This window comes from Somniosus microcephalus, chromosome 22, assembly GCF_052327205.1.
Source record: "Somniosus microcephalus isolate GS21.2 chromosome 22, FLI_Smic_1.0, whole genome shotgun sequence".
Classification (NCBI taxonomy): Eukaryota; Metazoa; Chordata; class Chondrichthyes; order Squaliformes; family Somniosidae; genus Somniosus; species Somniosus microcephalus.
The window spans coordinates 52,491,512-52,516,242 of NC_141008.1; the positions used below are offsets into that span (position 1 = coordinate 52,491,512).

General features: G+C 48.1%; 2 non-coding genes and 1 pseudogene across 2 annotated transcripts; all 3 read right to left on the reverse strand.

The window, feature by feature from the left end:
• Positions 1-9,615: 9,615 nt before the first annotated feature.
• Positions 9,616-9,832, reverse strand: LOC147102312 (small nucleolar RNA U3). The gene has a single exon (XR_015073308.1). It is a non-coding gene; the product is annotated as a small nucleolar RNA U3 (small nucleolar RNA).
• A 721-nt stretch (positions 9,833-10,553) lies between these two features.
• LOC147102313 (small nucleolar RNA U3) lies at positions 10,554-10,788 on the reverse strand (annotated as a pseudogene).
• A 5,431-nt stretch (positions 10,789-16,219) lies between these two features.
• LOC147102314 (small nucleolar RNA U3) lies at positions 16,220-16,426 on the reverse strand. The gene has a single exon (XR_015073306.1). It is a non-coding gene; the product is annotated as a small nucleolar RNA U3 (small nucleolar RNA).
• Between the last annotated feature and the right edge of the window lie 8,305 nt (positions 16,427-24,731).

Below are 24,731 nucleotides of genomic sequence, written 5' to 3' on the forward strand. Positions count from 1 at the left end.
ACACCTCTTATCTCCAGACTTTCTTTGCAAATAAACATTCCATGAACTGAGAAATCTTCACCATAACAGCCATCTTCTGGAGTGCTCTAAAGACTGGTATACACCTGAAATGTTAACCAGTATTTTAATCACGTCATGGGTGAAGTCACATTCCAGGACTTGAGTACATAATCTAGACTGACACTTCAGTCCATACTGAGGGAGTGCTGCACTGTCAGAGGTGACAGCATTCCACTTTCGGAGGCCGTTCAGTGCGGACCACTGCCTGCTGGACTTGCCTATTTTATTGTTACTGGAAATGGTATAAAGCTCTCACCCATAAGTGATTTTGTTGAGTATGGATGGGTTCCGTATCAGGGCTTGTGACGAATTGCCAACTCGATGTGAGTTACTGCAGACAATCTGTTGTGTGATTCCCTGCATGTGTGAAGCGCACCTCTGCATGAACTCCAGGATCTGGAACACAGAATTATTTGGGGAAATTACAAGCAAAACGTTTTCCCACAAGAAAGTATAGTATCTCACATGGAATACTGTGTAACTGCAAAAACTTTCTCAAACAATAGCGTTTATATAATCATCAAATATACAATATCATTGCTGTGATCTTCACTGAAGACAGTGAACAGTGCAGAGGGAGTTTACCCAGACTGTGCTAGCAAATTGCCTAGGGACCAGTTAAGCACATCCTTGGTGGGAGCAAATTGTTCGGCTGCCCTCTCAATCCCAGTTGAGGTGACAAAAATCATCTTTTCCACAAACTTTAAAATATATACTTGCGGCAATTTATTTTTATTCTTCTTCTCATAATTATATCCCTACTTTCAGTTTTTACTACTTCAAATTGAATCTCGTGTGCAAACCTAAGTACAATGAGACTGTACAAACAAAACTCAAATTTTACAATGCCGTTTGCTAAGATTTTAGAATGCAGAAATGTAGCAAATCTAAACATGCCACCTAATTCAACACGGGCTCATAGGCATCTGACGATTCCATCCTTTAGCAGGCTACCGAGTGAACGGAGAATGACTCCCTTCCTCGTTATGGAGAAACTCTCCCAAGGGCCTGGCGGAGAATGCTTACACATCGCGTTTTATTAACAAGACTCATGATGCAGTACACTGAGAGACCAATGTGCTGCAGCATTGCGTCTCGAAAAGAAGTAAGTTTTACTGTGATTCCTAACTACCTGCAGCAGGGAAGCAGAAATTGGCCCCTCCTAACTTCAAAATGGCCTTTTTTGTTTCATTTTAATTTGTTTAGATTATTATCACTATTTATTAAGTGGCTGTAATGAAATCTGTTTGTCTTGCCTGTATTCGTTTTGCACTCATGTATATTACCCTCCCCCACACGGTGTATAGTTTCACTTCCTCTTTCCTGACTAACCTGGAAGGTTCCAGGTCTTGGCTCTTGGCTCCGCCCCTGACTTCTCTTACTTAAAGATCCCAGGATCTGTATGACTCATTCCTGTGAGCCAGTCGGTGTGTTGAGATGTAAGCTCTGATCTTAGTGATTAAAAGCCAACTTGTTAAAGTCTATAACTTCTAGTTTTGTGGTTATTGAAGGCACATCAATTTTAATCACTAAAGAATACTAGGATGGATCGACTCCTAAAACCAGAGCGTCTGGACTTGGATCCACATTCTGCTGAAGCATCAAATCAATTTGGACACTGGCTCAAATGCTTCGAACTCTTCGCGGGGGCCTCATCCGCTAGCGAGGTAGATAAACTGAGTCTACTGACTACTCGCGTTAGTCATCGGATTTATTCGTTCATCCGGGACGCCACCTCTTACACGGAGGCCATCACTATCCTGAAGGCCCAATACCAGAGGCCGGTAAACGAAGTGTACGCCAGACATCTGCTGGCTACACGCAGGCAGCGACCTGAGGAATCAATGGACGATTTCTTACAGGGCCTAAAGGACTTGGTCCGGGACTGTAACTGCAAGGCCGTGACGGCCAACGTGTACTCTGACGAATTGGTCCGCGATTCCTTCATCACGGGCCTCAAATCGAATTATATCCGGCAGAGACTGCTGGAGAAGGAGGTCCTGGACTTAAAAAAGGCAGTGGCCACTGCGCGATCGCTGGATGTGGCCCAGAAAAACTCTGACTCTTATTCTTCCGGCCATGCGGCCCTCACCGCCTCGTGCGTGCCGAGCGGGCCGCCATCTTGGAATCAGCCATCTTCCCCATCCAGGTCTCAGACCAGCTCTACACCGCTGGAGTCCCCACACAGAAGTTCACCCAGGAGTCCTACTACAGCGGCAATGTCTCGAGGCCCGAAATGCTACTTCTGCGGCCAGGCCAAGCACCCCAGACAACGATGCCCAGCGAAGGATGCTACATGCTTCAAATGTAAGAAAAAGGGGCATTTTAGCAAAGTCTGCAGGGGGAATCCGATTTCCAACTCCGTCACCGCCTCGTGCGTGCCGTGCGGGCCGCCATCTTGGGATCCGCCATCTTTTCCCAACTCAACGGCTGCCCAGGGCCCAACAGTGGCTTCGATCACGGTGGATCAATCCAGGCCACACCCGTTGACAAAATCTATGATGGACATACAGGTAAACGGGAATTTAACGAAATGTTTAATTGACTGTGGGAGTACCGAGAGTTTTATCCACCCTAGCCTGGTACGGCGGCACTCATTAACGGTAACCCCTACACGGAGCAGAATTGCTATGGCTGCTAAGCCCCACACTTCGGACATTTTGGGCTACTGTGTGGTAACACTGACTGTAAAAGGCACGGACTACAAGGATTTTAAACTCCTCGTGATGCCAGAACTCTGTGTTAATGTAATCTTGGGCCTGGACTTCCAGTGCCACCACGAAAGTGTCACGCTAGCATATGGCGGGTCCCAGCCGCCACTCACAGTCTGTGGCCTATCAACCTTAAAAATCAGCCCGCCCTCTTTATTTGCTAATCTCGCTCCGAACTGTAGGCCCATAGCGACCAAAAGTAGATGGTACAGTCTGGAAGACAGACACTTTATCAAGGCGGAAGTGGACAGACTCCTGCGGGAAGGGATTATTGAATGCAGTACCAGTCCGTGGCGTGCCCAAGTAGTCATAGTTAAAAATAGCGAAAAGAAACGGATGGTAATTGACTACAGCCAGACTGTTAATATTTATACCCAGCTGGACGCCTACCCTTTACCCCGCATATCAGAAATGGTCAACCAGATTGCGCAATACCGAGTCTTCTCGACTATCGACCTCAAATCCGCATATCACCAGCTCCCCATTAGAACGGAGGACCGCCCATACACCGCCTTTGAGGCGAATGGACGCCTCTACCATTTTCTCAGAGTGCCCTTCGGGGTAACAAATGGGGTCTCGGTCTTCCAACGCGAGATGGACCGCATGGTTGACGAGAATAAACTACAAGCTACCTACCCCTATCTGGACAATGTCACTATCTGCGAGCACAACCAGCAAGACCACGATCTAAATCTTGCGAGATTTTTAAAAACTGCCCTAAAGCTGAATCTAACCTACAACGAAGACAAATGTGTCTTCAACACAACCCGTCTCTGTATCCTCGGCTGTGTGGTGGAAGATGGGGTAATTGGACCGGACCCTGACCGATTACGCCCCCTAAAGGAACTGCCCCTGCCACACAATCCCAAAGCTTTAAAAAGGTGCCTGGGATTTTTTTCGTATTATGGCCAATGGGTGCCCAATTACTCTGATAAGGCCCGACCCCTCATTAAATCGACGTCCTTCCCACTATCAGCTGAAGCTCGGGAGGCTTTCACCAGTATCAAACAGGACATTGAAAGGGCTGCACTGTGTGCAGTGGACGAAAGCATTCCCTTTCAAGTCGAAAGCGATGCGTCAGACTTTGCCTTAGCTGCGACCCTCAATCAGGCTGGGAGACCTGTGGCCTTCTTCTCCCGAACCCTTCAGGGACCTGAAATCAGGCATTCTTCTGTCGAGAAGGAGGCACAGGCTATAGTGGAGGCAGTGCGGCACTGGAGACACTACCTAGCCGGCAAACGTTTCACCCTGCTCACCGACCAGCGGTCGGTGGCTTTCATGTTTAATAACAAAGGGGGAAAATCAAGAATGACAAAATACTCAGGTGGAGGATCGAACTATCCACGTTCGACTATGATATTATGTACAGGCCGGGAGCCCTTAATGAACCCCCAGACGCCCTATCGCGGGGAATGCCAGCATTCATACGGACAAATTACAGGGTCTCCACAACGACCTCTGTCACCCAGGGGTCACCCGACTATACCATTTTATAAAGTCCCGCAATCTGCCCCACTCCATCGAGGAGGTCAGGGCAATGACCAGAGCCTGCCGCATCTGTGCGGAATGCAAGCCTCGTTTCTACAGGCCTGACCGTGCACACCTTATCAAAGCCACACGGCCATTCGAGCGCCTAAGTCTGGACTTCAAGGGACCCCTTCCCTCTGCCGACCGTAACGTATACTTCCTCAATATCATCGATGAATATTCCCGCTTCCCCTTCGCCATTCCCTGCCCAGACATGACCAGTGCCACAGTCATCAAGTGTCTCTGTAATCTATTCTGCATGTTTGGCATGCCGAACTACATACACAGCGATAGGGGGACGTCATTTATGAGTGACGAACTGCGCCAGTTCTTGCTCTCAAAGGGGATAGCCACTAGCAGAACCACTAGCTACAACCCCCGGGGTAATGGGCAAGTGGAAAGGGAGAATGCTACTGTTTGGAAGGCTGTCACGTTAGCCTTAAAGTCAAAAGGCCTTCCGACCTCCCGCTGGCAGGAAGTCCTCCCAGACGTGCTCCACTCCATAAGGTCTCTGTTATGTACAGCCACTAACGCTACCCCTCATGAAAAGATGTTCATTTTCCCCCGGAAATCCACCTCGGGCATATCTCTACCCGCGTGGCTGACGTCTCCGGGGACAGTACTATTGCGGAAGCACGTGAGAGGCCATAAAACGGACCCCCTTGTGGAAAAGGTACAGCTCCTCCATGCAAACCCTCAGTACGCCTATATCGAATACTCTGACGGGCGAGAGGACACTGTTTCCATAAAAGACCTCGCTCCCTCGGGGAGCGGAGAGAACGATGAGAGACTACCCGAGGAAGACCTACACCAAAAAGAGACAGGATGCCCAGAGGTATCAATACCCAACTTTAACCTGGAGGACACTGCAGATAACCTGGAAGACACTGCGGAGGCCCGGACAGCGGAGGAACCAGAATCCACTCCCCTAGAGGCACCCCAACCGGCTTTACGCCGATCACTGAGAACCGCAAAACCTCCTGACAGACTCACTTATACCAACTTTTAAGAAACATCACCCCGATGGACTAAATCTAAAGAAGGGGTGAATGTAATGAAATCTGTTTGTCTTGCCTGTATTCGTTTTGCACTCATGTATATTACCCTCCCCCACACGGTGTATAGTTTCACTTCCTCTTTCCTGACTAACCTGGAAGGTTCCAGGTCTTGGCTCTTGGCTCCGCCCCTGACTTCTCTTACTTAAAGATCCCAGGATCTGTATGACTCATTCCTGCGAGCCAGTCGGTGTGTTGAGATGTAAGCTCTGATCTTAGTGATTAAAAGCCAACTTGTTAAAGTCTATAACTTCTAGTTTTGTGGTTATTGAAGGCACATCAGTGGCTGAGCCGTAACAACCTGGAAGGTTGTAGGTTGTGCTTAGTGTGTACTGAGTTAGCTGATCTAGACATGGTGGCGCGCCAATAGACCTCAAAGACCAAGATTAAAGAGGAGAAAATCCAGCAAGGCTCCGGCTCCGGCTCCTGACCGCTATGCAGCTACCCCTGTTGGAAATGTGCAGGCGTAGGCATCAGATGAGGACAGATTAGGGCTTAGCTGTGTAATCGAATGAAGAAAGAATAAACTAGCAGTTATAGAGTGCCTTTCATGACTGTGGGATGTCCCAAAGCGCTTTACAGCCAACGAAATACATTTTTTGAAGTGTAGTCACTGTTGTAATGTCGGAAACGTGGCAGCCAATTTGCGCACAGCAAGCTCCCACAAACAGCAATGTGATAATGACCAGATAATCTGTTTTAATGATGTTGATTGAGGCATAAATATTGGCCAGGACACTGGGGATAACTTCCCTGCTCATCTTTGAAATAGTGCCATGGGAGCTTTTACATCCACCTGAGAGAGCAGACGGGGCTTCGATTTAATGTCTCATCCAAGAGATGGCACCTCCAACAGTGCAGCACTGCCTCAGTACTGCACTGCAGTATCAGCCTAGATTTATTTTTGTGCTCAGATCTCTGGAGTGGGACTTGAACCCACAACCTTCTCACCCTGGTCAGGCAAATAGGAAACCTTTGGCTTTGCTAATGCCACTATGTAGCTAGCGGTTAGGAGATACACAACAGGTAATTCACTCCCTAATTCACCCCCTTTCTCTGGGAAAATGCCCCTGCACCTCCAGCAATCCACCCATGAATGGGGACTCACTGCGTGGGTACTGGTTGTAATAGTGACTTCTAAACTACTAACTAAATACCAACAAACCAGTTAAAGTCAACTCCATCGCTTCGTACCCGGGTACTGCGTTCCTTCCCAGCTGACTTGGCCCAGGTACGGGGTATTCTTCCATCTTTATCATTCAGACGCAGATCACCGCCAGCATCCAGTAACTTACTGAGAATCCACTGATTGCATGAAAAAGCTGCTGCGTGCACTGGAGTACTCCGATCGTCACACCGACTAGATAGAATGAATTGTTTAAAAAAAACAGATTAGTCCACAGGTGTTCTTCCACCAAACCAAATGTCGAGTGATTACTATTCCCTTTATTTTGGATTTTGAACTTTCCAAAAAAGCTCGCTGAACAGCCTTGGAGCTTTGCTAAACTGGTTTGCTCAAATATCTGCTTAAATATTTGACTTCTAAGTTAAACAGCATTTTTTTTGGAAAGCATTAATAGGGCAATGCAGCAATTTTTGAGCATTGAATCTGGATGGGCAACTTTGGGTTAACCACTCAAAGCCATGAGTTCCTTCTGCAACTTTGAAAGTGCTCTACATGTGGCCCTACCAGGCAACCTCGCAAAAAATTATGTCCTACAAATTTCCAGCAATAAATATTAAAATTCAGAATAACAAAACTATGTAAAACCATACAAGGTATCTTTCTTCATAGCATTCAGCAGTAAAGGGAAAGAATTGATGGTGTCATCTCCAAAGTGTTAATCTATTTGTTTTTCCATTATCATGTTGTTCACTTTACATAGAATATATGGCACAGAAACAGGCCATTCGGCCCAACCAGTCCATGCCAGCGTTTATGCTCCACTCGAGCTATATTGATTTCTATGTGGGTTCAATGACGACACATTCATGAAAGAGAATGTCTTTTAATCTAAAGTATGTTCAACTCATTTAACAGCATTACAGGAGACACCATCTTAGAGATCCATCTAAAACGAAACTAAAACTAAACTAAACTGCCTCTCTCACATGCCCTCTGCTGGTCAGGCATAAATAATCAAGCAGGCAAATATGCTGGTAAGGCATCATAATCAAACAGGCAAATACCATCACTATTTGCTGATATCATTACACGAGCCTCCTCCCATCCTTCCTCCTCTAACTCTAGCAGCATAACCCTCTATTCCCTTCTCCCTCATACGCTTATCTAGCTTCCCCTTAAATGCATCTATACTATTTGTATATGCATCTGTACTTTGTCCAAAACTGAGCCACTCGCTCCCTGTCCCGCACTAAGTCTCACTTGTCCATCACCCCCATCCTCGCTGACCTACATAGGCTCCCTGTCCTGCAGTGCGTTCAATTTAGAATCTTCATCCTCATCTTCAAAATCCCTCCACGGCCTCACCCTACCCTCTCTCTGCAACTTCTTCCAGCCTTCCACACCCTTCAGCCCTCCGAATATGGCCTTTTGTGCAATCACTCCTCCCTTCACCCTACCCTTGATGGCAGAGTCTTCAGCTGCTTTGGCCCTACGCTCTGGAATTCCTTCCCTAGCCTCTTCTACCTCTTCATTTCTCTCTCTCCACCTTTAAAACCCTTCGCAAAAGCTATCTTTCCCACCATGCTTTTGGTCACCTCTCCTAACACTCCCATCATTGTTCGGCATCTTTTCCTTCATCCCTTATAGCTATTTTATTTTAGCTTCTTGCTCTTCAAAGTGATTTGCAACACTTTCTATGTTAAAGGGGCTATATAAATAAAAACTGGTTTTTTTCAAGCTTGTAGTATTCAACAAGGTACTTACTGGTTAGGGTTTGCTCCAAACTCCAATAATACATCGACAACTTTGACAAGGTCCAGCAATGCAGCTATAAACAGTGGAGTCTGTCCCAAACTATTTCTAGTGTCCACAGCAGCACCTGAGAAAAAGAAACTGAAATTAGGCCATGCAAAACTAAAGCTGTGATACACAATTTTAGTTAATATATTTGTCAGTTTCAGATCAATGTCACGGACTACATTATGTCCAAATGTGCCGGTTACATAATGTAATTTGCAACCTTTGATATCAGATGTTCATTGTGCAGCTGCACTCACAGGTCCCAAAGTTCATTACCAACAGCCTCCTCGTCCAGTCTACTCACCCGATGCTCAATACTCAAAACAATGCTGCCCATTTTCTGGAGAAAACAGAGAGACTTGAATTTTATATAGCGCCTTTCACGACCTCAGGACATCCCAAACGCTGAAATGGGACACGAACCCCAATCCATTCAAATCCATCCTATCCAAAGCCTAAACGCTGCATTTTGCTGTTCTGGCATTTATGCTAAATATGTATCTTGTGTGGACTGGATAAAACAGCTTCACACTCAGGAACTGGCCTATACTGAACCATCTAGGAACCAGCAGTCTGAGAACCAGGACACATGAAATACCAAGGCATACAATGTTGCAAAGGTTAGTGGTCGGCCAGAAGAGTGGGAAAATTTTAGAGACCAGCAAAGGATGACTAAAAAAATATTAAAGAGGGAGAAAATAGCTCATGAGAGTAAACTAGCAAAAAATATAAAAACTGACAGTAAGAGTTTCTACAAGTATATAAAAAGGAAGAGAGTAGCTAAAGTAAACGTTGGTCCCTTAGAGGATGAGATTGGGGAAATAATAATGGGAAACAAGGAAATGGCAGAGGCATTGAACAAATAGTTTGTATCTGTCTTCGTAGTAGAGGACCTTTCCAGCATCCGCAGTATTTTGCTTTTGTAGATGCTGAGAGGATGCTTCCTCTCGTGGGGGAATCTAGATTGAGGGGGCATAATCTCAGAATAAGTGGTCGCCCATTTAAGACGGAGATGAGGAGGAATTTCCTCTCTCGTGAATCTTTGGAATTCTTTACCCTAGAAAGCTGTGAAAGCTGAGTCATTGAATATATTCAAGGCTGAGATAGACAGATTTTTGAGCAATAGGGGAGTCAAGGGTTATGGGGAGCAGCCAAAAATCAGATCAGCCATAATCAGATCAGCCATGATCTTATTGAATGGCAGAGCAGGCTCAAGGGGTCGAATGGCCTGCTCCTGTTTCTCATATTCTTACCAACAGCTTCTCACTACTGTGTACATACTTTAAAAAACTAAAGCAGTTAAAGTGTAAACTATTCTTTGGTGATTTAAAGACTAACCACTCAGACTGTGTCCTCTTCCTCCAGCTCCTTCGGAGAGAGAAAAGGAACACTTATCAATGACACAGAGTAGCTACTAAATGCAGCACTCACTACCTGCTTCCTGCTCAGAAAAGACCACTAAATCCTCCTTATATGCTTAGTAAAACCAAACACTCTACAAACACATTTCTCTAGAAAACAACTATAGAAATGATCCCTAAAAGTATACTATTAGCGAAAAAGCTGCACAAGCTCAGGTGGCAATACCAGGCATGCATATCACAGTCAGGGGCACGTTTCTAATTTTAGACTTCTTTACTAATATTTTTGCCAATTATTCAATCTACAATTGCATCCCAAAATAAAGATACAAAAAATGGATTATTTTTTCCAAACATACCAATGAAACCATCAGATCAGCAAACTTCAATCTGCATAATATAGTCAATTCACCAATCAAAAGCTAATATATGTCACTGACAACCCAGCGGGCAGTATCACGTGACATATTCCTTTCATATTCACCCCTCAGTGTGATATTGTGCATCTCCTAAATAAGTTGGTCAAATAATAACCGGAAAGTGTTACTGTCGAGACCCCAAGGGTTAGGTGGGTAAAAATAAACTGGTCCCTATTTTGGGAGACACATCTCAAGAACTAAGATAACTTTTCCTCTACACCAACCAATCTTCACAAACGCAGCAACCAACTTCCTGCTGGGCTGACACAAATTGCTCCTGAATGTACAGGGTTTCTGACCTGCCCTTATACAGCCCCGGCTTCTGTAAGCAGCTGACCCAAATCTACCCTGTCCTTTTATTGCTCCAGATCCATCCTATCCAAAGCTGTTCTGTTGTATCACTGTGCAGTAGTTTCCTCACTCCTGTAAACATATCACGAGACACAAAGCTCACTACAAAACAGAAACAAAATATTTTTGCAAATTTAGAACTAACCACTCAGACTGTGTCCTCTTCCTCCAGCTCCCTCTGAGAGAGAGAGAGAGAGAGAGAGAGAGAAGGAACACTCATCAATGACAGAGAGCAGCTGTTAAAAGCAGCACTCACTGCCTGCTTCCTGCTCAGAAGAGAACACTAGAAATCCTCCTCGTGGTTAGTGAGACCAAACACTCTAGAAACACATTTCTCTAGAAAACAACTCTAGAAATAATCCCTAAAAGTACAGTCTTAGTGAGAAAGCTGCACAAGCTCAGGTGGCAATACCAGGCATACACATCACAGTCAGGGGCGGCACGTCACTAATTTATAGGCTCGTCTACTTATATTTTTGCCAATTATTCAATCTACAATTGTATCCCAAACCAAATATACAAAAAATGGATTACTTAACATTGGTACCATCAGATCAGCAAGCGCTAATTTTCATAACATTTCACCAATCAAAAGCTAATATACGTCACTGACAACCCAGCAGAAAGTGTCACGTGATATATCACTTTCATATTCACCCCTCAGTGTGACACTGTACGTCACCTAAGTAAGTCAGTCAAATAAAACCGGGAAGTGTTACGGTATAGGCCCTAAGGATTAGGTGGGTAAAAATAAACTGAAGTCCACACTTTGGGAGTCACGTATCGAGAACCAAGATAACTTTTACTCTACGGAAAATGCTGGAAATTCTCTGACGAAGGGTCATCGACCTGAAATGTTAACTCTGTTTCTCTCTCCACAGATGCTGCCTGACCTGCTGAGTATTTCCAGCATTTTCTGTTTTTATTTCAGATTTCCAGCATCCGCAGTATTTTGCTTTTGTGTAACTTTTACTCTGCACTTATTAAAAATTCTCGGGATTTGGGCGTTGCTGGCAAGGCCGGCATTTAATGCCCACCTCTAGTTGCCCTTGAGGAGGTGATGGTGAGCCTTCTTCTTGAACCGCTGCAGTCGGTGTGGAGAAGGTACTCCCACAGTGCTGTCAAGTGGGAATTCCAGGAAGAGGACCCAGTGACAATGAAGGAATAACAATATACGTCCAAGTCAGGATGGTGTGTAACTTGGTGGGGAACATGGTGGTGATGGTGTTCTCATGCATCTGCTGACCGTCACAAATGCAGCAACCAACTTCCTGCTGGGCTGACACAAGTTGCTCCTGAATGTGCAGGGTTTTCGTTCTGCCCTCCTGACGGTTTACCTGCTCCATGCTCAAGGCCCTGATCATGGCCGGGTCCAGGGTCCTGGCTCCTGTAAGTAGCTGAAACAAATTCACCCTGTCCTTTTATTTCTCCAGACGCTGCATTTCACTGTTCGGGCATTATGCCAAATGCATATTTTGTGCGGTCTGGATAAAATAGCTTCACACACAGGTACGGGCCTATACTGAGCCATCTAGGAACCCATACAGTGCATTCTCAATTGCTATTGATGATCTTTAATCTGCTTGCATCACAAGCAGTTTGAAAACCTGAACAAGTGAAACAAAAAGAAAAAGCAAAAGATAAATTGACCCTTAGTGTTAGGGGGATTAAATACGTGGGGTTACGGGGATAGGGTGGGATATGTGTTGGTGTAGGGGTTACGGGGATCGGGTGGGATATGTGTCGGTGCAGGCTCGATGGGCCGAAATGGCCTCTATCTGCACTAAAAAAAAGAGGTGCATTATAGAAAAATATCTAATCTTGTCGGTTCGGTAGTGAAACCTACAAGTCTGGGGCTTTCTTCTACTCCCAAGGTACATAGGAAAATTGGAACTCATTGAGCCTACTCTGCCATTTTCACTAGCCATGGTAGCTGTTTATCTTTTTAAGCCCAATGTTCCACACTTTCTCCCTATCCTGTAATAACCTTAACTGCCCAGGAGCTACCTCTCTTCTAAACACCTCAACTAATTCTACTATGGCCTCTGGGCAGTGCATTTCACACTCTCAAAACTCTTGTGTGAAGAGATTTTTTTCTGCATTTGCTTTTAACTGGCTTAATTCTAATTCTAGATTCTGTCCCATTTTTCTGGTCTCCCCCCAGTCAATTTCCTTCATTATTTCAAACATCTCAATCCGTTCGCCCCTTAAGCTCCTCACCTCTAAGGAAATGTAACCTACATTTACCCAGTGTTTCATCAAAGCACAGTCCTTTATTACCAGGTATCATCCTGGTGAATTGTTGCTGGACTCCCTCCAAGGCCAGTATATCCTTACGAAGGTGGGGTGTGCAAAATTGAACACAATAGTCCAAATGAAGTTTTTTCCAGGGCTCTGCATAACTGCAGTAGCACTCCTTTGCTTTTATATTTTAAACCTCTTATGAAGCCCAGAATCCCAATGAGCCTTTTTGATAGTTTTATGCGCCTGTGAGTTAGCATTTAATGACTTATGTACCCAGACCCCTCAATCCATTTGTTCATCTACCCCCACCACCCCTCACTGCTTCCCATTTAGACTGCATTCCCAAAGTGTAGCACCTCACACTGTTATACCAATACTTTAGGAGTGGGCCTTTGGCATAGCGGTAGCATCCCCGCTGCTGGGCCAGAAGGCATAGGGTTTCAAACCCTGCTCCAGATAGTCCCAGCAAGTGGAGTCGGAGCTCCGGCTCTAAATTCTGGGTTGACATCCAGCAGGATACTTGCGTCCATGGGTGTGGGTGGCTCCCCCCCCCCCCCTCGTATGGGTTGTGGGAGCCCGTAAAACTCTCCCACCATAGGACTAACCACCCTAATGGCTGGTACAAAGATGGTTACAGTCACAGAAGAAGCATTAATCACAGCCAGAAATCCTTCCACCACTTCATACAGTTCCCCAAAGGGAACAGTGTGAAGACACATATGACGACAACCAATACTTTAGCCAACAAAACTATTGATTTTAACCTAAAATTAATTTAGTTCTGGAGGATTGCAAATGTTACACCCTTGTTCAAAAGAGGGGAGAGGGATAAACCCCACAACTACAGGACAGTCAGCCTAATGTCAGGGGCAGCACGGTGGCATAGTGGTTAGCACTGTTGCCTCACAGCGCCAGGGACCCGGGTTCAAATCCGGCCTCGGGTGACTGTCTGTGTGGAGTTTGCACATTCTCCCCGTGTTTGCATGGGTTTCCTCCAGGTCTGGTTTCCTTCCACAGTCCAAAGATGTGCGGATTAGGATGATTGGCTATGATAAATTGACCCTTAGTGTTAGGAGGATTAAATACGTGGGGTTACGGGGATAGGGTGGGATATGTGTTGGTGTAGGGGTTACGGGGATTGGGTGAGATATGTGTCGGTGCAGGCTCGATGGGCTGAAATGGCCTCTATCTGCACTGTGGGGTTTCTGTGATTCTGTGATAGAGGGTATGAAAGTTTGCAGATGACTCGAAATTCAGAAATGTAGTAGACAATGAGGAGAATAGTAACAGACTTCAGGATGACATACACAAACTGGGCAGATACATGGCAGATGAAACTTAACTTAACTTAAGTAATGCATTTTGGAAGGAAGAATGAGGAGAGGCAATATAAAATAAATGCTTAAAACCCGTTACATCTGTCACATTTACCAGTTCTGACGAAAGGTCATCGACCTGAAACGTTAACTCTGTTTCTCTCTCCACAGATGCTGCCTGACCTGCCGAGTATTTCCAGCAGTTTCTGCTTTTATTTCAGATTTCCTGCATCCGCAGTATTTTGCTTTTGTATTAACTAAATGGTACAATTTTAAAGAGGGTGCAGGAACAGAGAGACCTTGGGTGTACATACACTAGTCTTTGAAGGTAGCAGGACAAGTTGAGAAGGTTGTTAAAAAGGTATATGGGATCTTTGGCTTTATAAACAGAGGCAGAGAGTGCAAACACGAGGAAATTATGCTAAACCTTTGTGCACCTCAGGTTAGGCCCCAGCTGGAGTACTGTAGCCATTTCTGGACTTTAGAAAGGATGTTAATGCAGAGAAGATTTACTAGAATGGTACCAGGGATGGGGGACTTCAGTTAGGTGGAGCCTAGAGAATCTGGGGTTGTTCTCCTGGTTAAGGGGAGATTTGATAGAGATGTTCAAAATCATGAAGGGGTTTGATAGAGTAAATAATGAGAAACTGTTTCCAATAGCAGAAGGGTCGGTTACTAGAGTTAAGGTAATTGGCAAAAGAACCAGAGGGGAGATGAAGAGAATTGTTTTTAGACAGCGAGTTGTGATCTGCCTAAAAGGGTGGTGGAAGCAGATTCAATAATAACTTTCAAAAAGGTATTGGATAAATACTTGAAGAGGAACAATTTTCAGGGCTTTGGGGAAAGGGCAGGGGAGTGGTCCTAACTGGACTGCTCGTTCAAAGAGTCGACACAGGCACGATGGGCCGAATGGCCTCCTTCTGTACTGTGTCAGTCTATGATTCTGATGTTTGTTATAACAACCCATCCAGTGGAGAAACGGTTCAGGAGAATGCTGCAGAAGTCCAGGCCGAAGATTCACCAGGCTGATACCTGGGATGGCAGGAATGACGTATGAGGAGAGATTGGGTCGATTGGGCTTGTACTCGCTGGAGTTTAGAAGAATGAGAGGGGATCTCATTGAAACTTATAAAATTCTAACAGGACTAGACAGACTAGATGCAGGAAGGATGTTCCCGATGGTCAGGGAGTCCAGAACCAGGGGTCACAGTCTAAGGATAAGGGGTAGGCCTTTTAGGACAGAGATGAGGAGGAATTTCTTCACCCAGAGAGTGGTGAACCTGTGGAATTCTCTACCGCAGAAAGCAGTAGAGGCCAATTCATTAAATATATTCAAGAAGGAGTTGGATATATTTCTTAAGGCTAAAGGGATCAAGGGATATGGGGAGAAAGCAGGGACAGGGTACTGAACTTGGATGATCAGCCATGATCGCATTGAATGGCGGAGCAGGCTCGAGGGGCCGAATGGCCTACTCCTGCTCCTATCTTCTATGTTTCTATGATAAAGGCATGAATTAACGTCTTGGCAACAGAGCTGGGGGCAGATGCTTTAGAGGTGAAAGAAAGTGGCTTTGGTGACTGATATACCTTAAATAGCTACAGAGACTGGTAGTTATACTCAAACAGTTGGTTTTTAATAGCTTAGAACTGGACAGAACAGAACACACATGTTAGCCTTCTGATCAGCTTCTCAGAAGTGAACTAGGAGGCGGAGCCAGGGGCGAAGTAACAGATCAGGACAATCAATGGCACAGCAGAGTGGTATACAGTACATCAGCATTCCTGGCCAACCAAGAAAACAGCAGGGTTACAATAGATTACAATAGGAAACTATACACAGGTAGAATAAGGTATATACTTATAAGACTTATTTCACCACAGTGACAGATATGGGGGAGAAAGCGGGTCACAGGATTCAATGGATCGAATAATGCCATTTGTGCAGCCTGGCCTCCAGTTTGTAAAGGAATCCATGGCACTTGTGAAAAGACTCACGAAACCAGAAAGGGAAAATAACATTCAGAACATTGTCATGGCAACAGCAATTGCATTTGACATTAGGCAATTCATGAGATTTTTTTGTGAAACTTCTTCGATCTTATCAACAACACTGCTGTCGATAATCAAGCTTTTCATCTGAATTCATGACAAAGGCAAGGAAAACCAAAAACATTTATTAGATTCATTAGCTTCTGCCATTATGGCAAAGGTCTTGACTCCAAACTAACACTACTTCAATTGCAAAGTTAACCACTCAGACTGTGTCCTCTCCCTCCAGAAGAGCAAAGGAACACTCATCAATGACAGAGAGCAGCTGCTAAAAGCAGCACTCACTGCCTGCTTCCTGCTCAGAAGAGGACACTAGAAATCCTCCTCGTGGTTAGTGAGACCAAACACTCTAGAAACACATTTCTCTAGAAAACAACTATAGAAATGATCCCTAAAAATACAATCTTAACAAGATAACTGCACCAGCTCAGGTGGCAATACCAGGCATACACATCACAGTCAGGGGCACGTCTCTAATTTACAGACTTCTTTACTTATATTTTTGCCTATTATTCAATCTACAATTGTATCCCAAGATGAATATACAATAAAAAATTTATCCCCCCCCCAAATTAACATCAGCAAGTTCAAATATGCATAACACAGTCAGTTCACCAATCAAAGTCTTATCAAGTCACCAATCAAGACTGGATAGATACTTGAGGGAAATAAACTTGCAGGGCTACGGGAATAGAGCGGGGGAATGGGACTGACTGGATTGGTCCACAGAGAGCCGGCACGGACGTAATGGGCCGAATGGCCTCCTACTGTGCTGTTATGACTCTATGAATGTCACTGATAAAAGTGTTATGTGACCTATTCCTTTCATATTCACCGCTCAGTGTGACACTGTCTCACCTAAATAAGTCAGTCAAATGATAACAAGAAAATTTCACTGAAGGGTTAGGTGGGTAAAAATCATCTAAAATCCACATTTTGGGATAATGCTAACATTATGAAAGTAGAAAAAACGTATAGCACCTTTCACAACCTCAGGTAGTGCCAAAGCACTTTACAGCCAATTAAGAACTTTTTGGAAGTGTAGTCACTGTTGTAACGTACCTCAGAGTGCCTTGAACTGTGTTCAGGAGCTGCACAGAATATTTACTGCTTTTTTACCTTGTATTTGCATATATTTTTGTATTGTTTATGAATATAGTTTATTTTTGGGAGTCTCTTCTCTAGAACCAAGATAACTTTTACTCTACAGCAGCCGATCTTCACAAACGCAGCAACCAACATCCAGGGTCCCGACTCCTGTGAGGAGCAGAAGTAAATTCTGACAAAAGGTCATCGACCTCAAACGCTAACTGTTTCTCTCTCCCACAGATGCTGCCTGACCTGCTGAGTATCTCCAGCATTTTCTGTTTTTATTATGTTGAGATACCGCGGCAAACGTGGGAGTCGAGACCAGAGCTATTGAAAACACAATTGCTTTATTCCAACCACATGACAAACAGGAACTAGAAAAGCCCGCGCATCCACTTAAATACTTCCCAGACAGGAAGTGCTCCCGGCAGCCTGTCCCTGCGGGAAACAAGCTGCTGGAGGAAAGGGCCCCCGGCTGGGGGCTTCTGCTTAGACTGTCTGTGCCGCCGTGAGCGGATTATGTCCAGTGGTGGCGTGTCGCCACAGAGCTCCCCCCAGAATCCGCTTAGGAGGAGTGGACGAGTCGTGACGGTGGTCTAATGGTTCTGCCGCAGCGGCTCTGAGTGGTCGCCGGTCTGGTTGGTTGGGTCGGGCGGTTCGCCGCCGGCTGTGCTGGCTTGCCGGGGGGACGGCCTCTAGTTGGAGGCTGGGCCACGGGGACCTGTTCCCCTGGTTCTGTGTGTGCTGGTTTGAGCCGGTCGATGGAGACTGTCTCGACCCTGTCGCCGAGTCGCAGCTTGAAGACCTTGTCCCCGGTTTGTAGTACCTCGTACGGACCGTCGTACGGGGGTCGCAGGGGCCCGCGGTGCGCGTCGTGTCGCACGAAGACGAAGCGCGCCTGCTGTAAATTTGGCGGGACGTGAGGTGCGAGTTCGCCGTGTCGGTTGACTGGAAGTGGGGCGAACTGCTGAGCGGAAGAGAAAGAGTCGAGCTGCTGCTGTTCGGCCGACCAAGGCTTGGTAGGCTCCGGAAGGAATTCGCCTGGGACGCGCAGCGGTTGTCCGTAGACTAACTCCGCTGCCGAGGACTGGAGGTCTTCCTTGACCGCGGTGCGTAGGCCGAGTAGCACCCACGGTAGGCGGTCAGTCCAGGTACTGTCCTGCAGGCCGGCGCGGAGTGAGGCCTTGAGTGACCTGTGGAAGCGTTCACAAAGTCCGTTGGCCTGCGGGTGGTACGCCGTGGTGCGGTGGAGCGTCACCCTGAGGTTGCGTGCTGTGGCCGTCCAGAGTTCGGAGGTGAACTGGGCGCCTCTGTCGGAGGTTATGTCGGCCGGTACGCCGAACCTCGCAACCCAGGTGTTAACGAACGCCCTGGCGATGTCGGCTGTGGTGGTGGAGGTCAGCGGCACTGCCTCAGGCCAGCGTGTGTAGCGGTCGACCATCGTGAGGAGATAAGTTTGGCCTTGCGATGGCGGCAGGGGACCGACGATGTCGACGTGTACGTGGTCGAAGCGGCGGCTGGGTACCTCGAAGTCTCCCAGGGGTGCTTTGGTGTGCAGCTGTACCTTAGCCCGTTGGCAGGCGAGGCAGGAGGTGGCCCAAGTCCGAACATCTCTGCTGAGGCCGCGCCAGACGAAGCGCTTGGAGAGGAGTTTGACGGATGCGCGGGAACCCGGGTGAGAGAGCCCGTGGAGCGCGTCGAAAACGCGGCGGCGCCAGGTCTCAGGGACGACCGGCCTGGGTTGGCCGAGTGAGACGTCGCACGTGACTGCCGTGGCTTCGGGCCCGTGCGCAACCTTGGCTAGGCGTAGCCCTGGCAGGCTGGTAGCCGCCGAGAGGAGGTCTGGGTCCGTGAGCTGGGCCGCTGCTAGTTGTGCATAGTCGACCGCGAGGTGATTCGCACAGACGGCGGGACGGGAAAGGCAGTCGACGACCACGTTGTCTCTACCAGAGACGTGCTGAATGTCCGTAGTAAACTCGGAGATGGCCGCGAGCTGGCGTTGCTGCCTAGCGGACCAGGGTTCAGTGTGCTTGGCCATCGCGTATGTGAGTGGCTTGTGGTCCACATACGCGGTGAAGGGGCGGCCTTCCAGGAGGAACCTGAAATGGCGGACCGACAGGTGGAGTGCGAGAAGCTCGCGGTCGAAAGTGGAGTATTTGACCTCCGGGGGGCGCAGTTGGCGGCTGTAGAAGGCAAGTGGCTGCCACGCGCCATTGACCCACTGCTCGAACACGGCCCCGACCGCGTGGTCGGAGGCGTCGGTGGTGAGCGCGACCCGGGCATCGGCCCTCGGGTGCGCGAGCAGAGTGGTGTCGGCGAGCGCGTTTTTGGTGGCGTCAAAGGCGGCTGCCGTGTCAGTGGTCCAGGCTACGTCCATCTTGCCGGATTTTCCTCGGAGGGAGTCGTATAGGGGCTTCATGAGGGCTGCGGCTCTGGGGATGAACCTGTTGTAGAAGTTCACCATCCCGAGGAACTCCTGGAGGCCCTTGATGGTTGTGGGGCGGGGGAATTGCTGGACGGCCTGCACCTTGTTGGGCAGGGGGACGGCCCCAGCAGGGGTGATGTGGTGACCGAGAAAATCGATCTCGGTTAGGCCGAATTGGCACTTCGCCGGGCTGAGGATGAGCCCGTGTTGGGCTAGGCGCCCGAACAGGATGCGAAGGTGTTCGAGGTGTTCCTGTTTGGAGGAGCTGGCCACGAGAATGTCATCTAGATAGACAAGTAGGAAGTTCAGGTCCCGGAGGACTGAGTCCATAAGGCGCTGGAAAGCCTGTGCTGCATTCTTGAGGCCGAAGGGCATCCTCAGGAACTCGAACAGGCCGAATGGGGTGATGACGGCCATTTTGGGGATGTCCGCGGGGTGTACGGGGACTTGGTGGTAACCGCGCACCAGGTCGACTTTGGAAAAGACGGTTCGTCCGGCCAGTCGGGCCGAGAAGTCCTGGATGTGTGGCACCGGGTATCGATCGGGGGTGGTGGCGTCGTTGAGGCGGCGGTAGTCCCCGCAAGGGCGCCAGCCTCCGCCGGGCTTGGGGGCGATGTGGAGGGGCGAGGCCCAAGGGCTGCTGGAGCGGCGGATGATGCTGAGTTGTTCCATGGCGGTGAACTCGGCCCGCGCGATTTCCAGCTTGGCCGGGTTGAGTCTACGGGTGTGGGCAGAAACTGGGGGGCCGGTGGTGGGGATATAGTGTTCCACACCGTGCTTGGCGGCTTTGGCCGAAAAGGTCGGGTTAGTGAGGGCGGGAAACTCAGCTAGGAGTGCCGAGTAGTCGTCCGTGGCTCTGGCGCGGCAGTAGGTCGTCAGGCCGACCGAACGGGCCGGGGTAAAGGCGCCGGGGATGGGGGCCATAGTGTTGATGTCGACGAGGCGGTGCCTCGGAATGTCGACAAGGAGGCCGTGGGTGCGTAGGAAGTCGGCGCCGATGAGTGGGCAGAGGACCTTGGCTGTGAGGACCTCCCAGCGGTAGCGGCGGCCCGCGAGTTCGAGCGTGACCATGCGGGTGCCATATGTGCGGATTTCAGAGCCGTTGGCTGCAGCCAGTGTGATACCCCGTGTGCCGCGTTGGATCTCGAGGGCGGAGGCGGGGGTGATGCTGTGCTGGGCCCCTGTGTCGCACAGAAATCGGCGGTTGGTTCTGTCGTCAGTGACGTACAGTAGGGGCTCCTTCTGCCCCGCGGCCATCACGGGGGCCGGTGCGGGGGGGGGTTTGAAGGTACACGGTGGCGTGCAGCGTTGAGCCCTAGCGCCAAAACGGTGACCCGGAGTGGTAGGGCGGTCGGGCCTAGCGGCCCGGGAAGACCGCGTGGTCGTTGCCGTGAGGTCGGGCGCGACGTCGCGAGCGGCCTGTGCAGAGAGCAGCCGGTCGGCCTTTTCGGCTATACCATTCAGGTCCGTGGAGTCAGACTCCACAATGAGCGGGCGGATGCTGGCGGGGAGCTGCCGAATGAAAAGCGTGCGAAAAAGGGCGCCGGGGTTTTTGTCGTCTGAGAGGGACAGCATGTGGGAAAGCAGGTCTGATGGTGAAGCGTCACCAAGGCCGGGGAGGTCCAGGAGTTGGCAGTGGCGCTGGTAAGAGGACGTTTGAAATTTTTTAAGTAGCGCAGCCTTCAGATGTTCGTACTTGCCCTCTGTTGGTGGATTCTGCAGCGCTGCCCAAACCTTGGGGACTGTAGCGTAGGTGAGCGAGGCGACGAGGTAGTCGTACTTCGTGGCGTCGACTGTAATGCCTTTCAGCCGGAATCTGGACTCAGCTTGAACGAACCAGGCTTCGGCGAGGTTCTCCCAAAAGTCTGGTAATTTAACCGTGACTGCGTTTGTATCCGCCATGCTAGCTTAGGATTCATCCTGAGCGTCGGGGTCACCAGTGTTGAGGTACCGCGGCAAACGTGGGAGTCGAGACCAGAGCTATTGAAAACACAATTGCTTTATTCCAACCACATGACAAACAGGAACTAGAAAAGCCCGCGCATCCACTTAAATACTTCCCAGACAGGAAGTGCTCCCGGCAGCCTGTCCCTGCGGGAAACAAGCTGCTGGAGGAAAGGGCCCCCGGCTGGGGGCTTCTGCTTAGACTGTCTGTGCCGCCGTGAGCGGATTATGTCCAGTGGTGGCGTGTCGCCACAATTATAGCAAATTAAGAGATGATGCAAGGTTGCTTTCTGTCTCCTTCTTAACTTGTCCCATTACCATCTCCTTTTGCCTTGCACCATTTCTTAATCTCTCCTGCCTTCCATCCTATCACAGACCTTCCCTTTTGTTCTTTCATCCCCTCCCCCCTTTCCCTACCCCTGCACTTGCTTAAAAACCTGTTCCATCTCCAGCTTTTTTCCAGTTCTGACGAAGGGTCATCGACCTGAAACGTTAACTCTGTTTCTCTCTCCACAGGCGCTGCCTGACCTGCTGAGTATTGCCAGCATTTTCTGTTTTTATTTCTGTTTCTCACATCACAGTGCGTATGTGGACAACATATACTACTCAATGATGAATAAAGCTACGGTAACAATGAAGCTACAAATACATCATATTTTTAACTAAGCAAAAAAAAACCAGAGGAGAAACAAACTAACAATATACAAATTAATATGTGGGTAATAGTCAGTTCGTGCAATCAAAACTAAGGATGTGAGTGGGGCGGGGCTAATAGTTGAAGGCTCGCTGTCCAGCGCCTCCTGCTGGAAATCCACAGTGGTGACACTGGGGACAGCACCGGTCAATTTTATTGTAACCTAAATACTGATGAGTCCCTGAATTAAAGGGGAAGGAAAACAGACAGTGGTTCTTAAAGGGACACTCTCCAGCAACACATAGCCCTCAGCCACACGCCAATAAGAATCATTCATGAAAAATGGGGCAGAGCGCCAGGGCAGATATCGACAGTGGGGAAAGAAAACTGGTAACAGAAAAGAGCTGCTTTCTTAACTCTCATTCCCACTTAACATTTCAAGGACCTGTTTTTTAAATGTTAATTTAATGCAAATTTCCCACAAACACTTTAACAAAACGATTATTTAGGAAATTAATCAATGAGTCAAGGGATATGGAGATCGGGTGGGAAAGTGGAGTTGAGGTCGATGATCAGCCATGATCTTATTGAATGGCAGAGCAGGCTTGAGGGGCCATATGGCCTACTCCTGCTCCTAATTCTTATGTTCTTAATCTGCCTAATCAATCAATCCCTCTTCCTAACCAAAATCTAAAAAATACTGAGGATGCTGGAAATGTGAAATAAAAACAGAAAATGCTGGAAACACTCATCAGGTCAGGCAGTGTCTGTGGAGCGAAACAGAGTTAACGTTTCAGGTCGATAATTTTTCATCAGAACTAGAATGAGCAGCTTTTAAGCAAATACAGAGCCTGGGAAAATACAGGTGTTGCATTTCCGCACTTGCATGGTGTTGGGTGTGATGGAAGAGTGGACCAGGGTGTCACAGAGGGATCAGTTCCTCCAGAATACTGAAAGGGGAGGGGAAGATAAATAAATCAGTCAAATAATAGTCAGGAAGTGTTACTGTATAGGCCCCCTAGGGTTGGGTGGGTAAAATAAACTGAAGTTCACATTTTGGGATATTGTCACTGTTATGTATTATGTGTTCTCCTCCCACCTGCGGTGGCGCTGTCACAGCAGATGAATGGTTGGGTTTGTTCTCTTTTGTTCTGTACTTTTCTCCAGAACTTTCCTTTTGAATAAAGAAGCAGCATGTTTGCAATCTCGGGGTTCTGAGCACTAATTGTGTTTAGGTATAACGGCACAGGTACAGACACAACAAAGTGGCGACGAGGATGGGATGAATCTGCGTTGTGGGAACTTTCCTGTTTTCGACTACAAAACACTCGGAACAGAGATTGCAGCATTACATTAACGTTACAGGTGCAGTGAGTAAACAGAAATTAAAATTTGAAACGTAAGGTTTCAAACTAGGAGAATCTCCTGTAGCTCTCCCTCGAATGACATCGTCCATTGGAAATATTGAGGAGAAAGCCAAAACATGTGCCCGTGTCAAAGGGTCCGGAATGTTCCACAGCTGGCAACCCTACACCCCTGGAATTGGCCTGAAGAAGTGTGGCAGCACGTACATGTGGACTTCGCCGGTCCTTTTGAAGAGAAGATGTTTATGGTGGTTGTGGACGCTCGTAGCAAGTGGCCGGAGGTCGCTGTGATGAGGTCTACCACGGCAGAGAAAACAATTGAGAAACTTGGTGAGATGTTCAGCCGTTATGGCTCACCGGAACAACTCGTAAGTGATAACAGTCCACAATTTGTGTCACAGGAGTTTGCAACCTTCCTGCAAGTGAATGGTGTCCAACACATCAGGTCTGCGCCCTACCATCCCTCTACTAACGGCCTGGCAGAAAGGTTCGTGCAAACTTTGAAGCATGCCTTCAAGGCATCGCAAGGTCAGGGCTCAATCCACCAACGTCTGAACAGCTTCCTGTTGTCCTACAGGAACGAGCCGCATGCCACAACCAAAACTTCCCCCGCTTCGCTCATGATGAAGAGGCAGTTGCGGACAAGTTTTGACTTACTCAAACCTCCAAGGGCAGAGCAGGTTGTCCAACGTCAACAACAAGCTCAAATTGAAAGAGAGAAAAGAGCCAAGGAGAGACGGTTTCATCCTGGAGAGCACGTCCTAGCTCGAAACTACAACACTGGACCGAAATAGGTTCCTGCTATGGTGATCGCGCAGACGGGCCCTGTGTCTTACACGGTTGAGACTGCTGAGGACGTCGTCTGGAGAAGACACACTGATCAACTGTTGCTAGGAGCAGAGACAGCCACAGAGGCTCCAACGGCTGGTTGGCCTGAACTGTTTCCGGATGATACCGCAAACCAGCATCCTTCGCCACAGTGCTCTTCTCCAACACAGGACGTCAAAGAGACTGTTCCACCTGTGCAAACTCCTGACTTTCAACTGACACAGGCACCTTCTCCATCCAGGCCTGTGTCAATGCCTACTGCTGTGGAAGCCAGCGATGACCGCCGGCATCCTGTCAGAGAGCGGCGGCCTCCAAGACGCTTGGATCTGTAGGCTTAGTGACTTACCCACAAGACTGGGGCAGAATAAACCCCAGGGTAAAGTCAGGGTTTGAGGCAGTCTACCTCTACCCTTGGTTAGTTGAGTGCA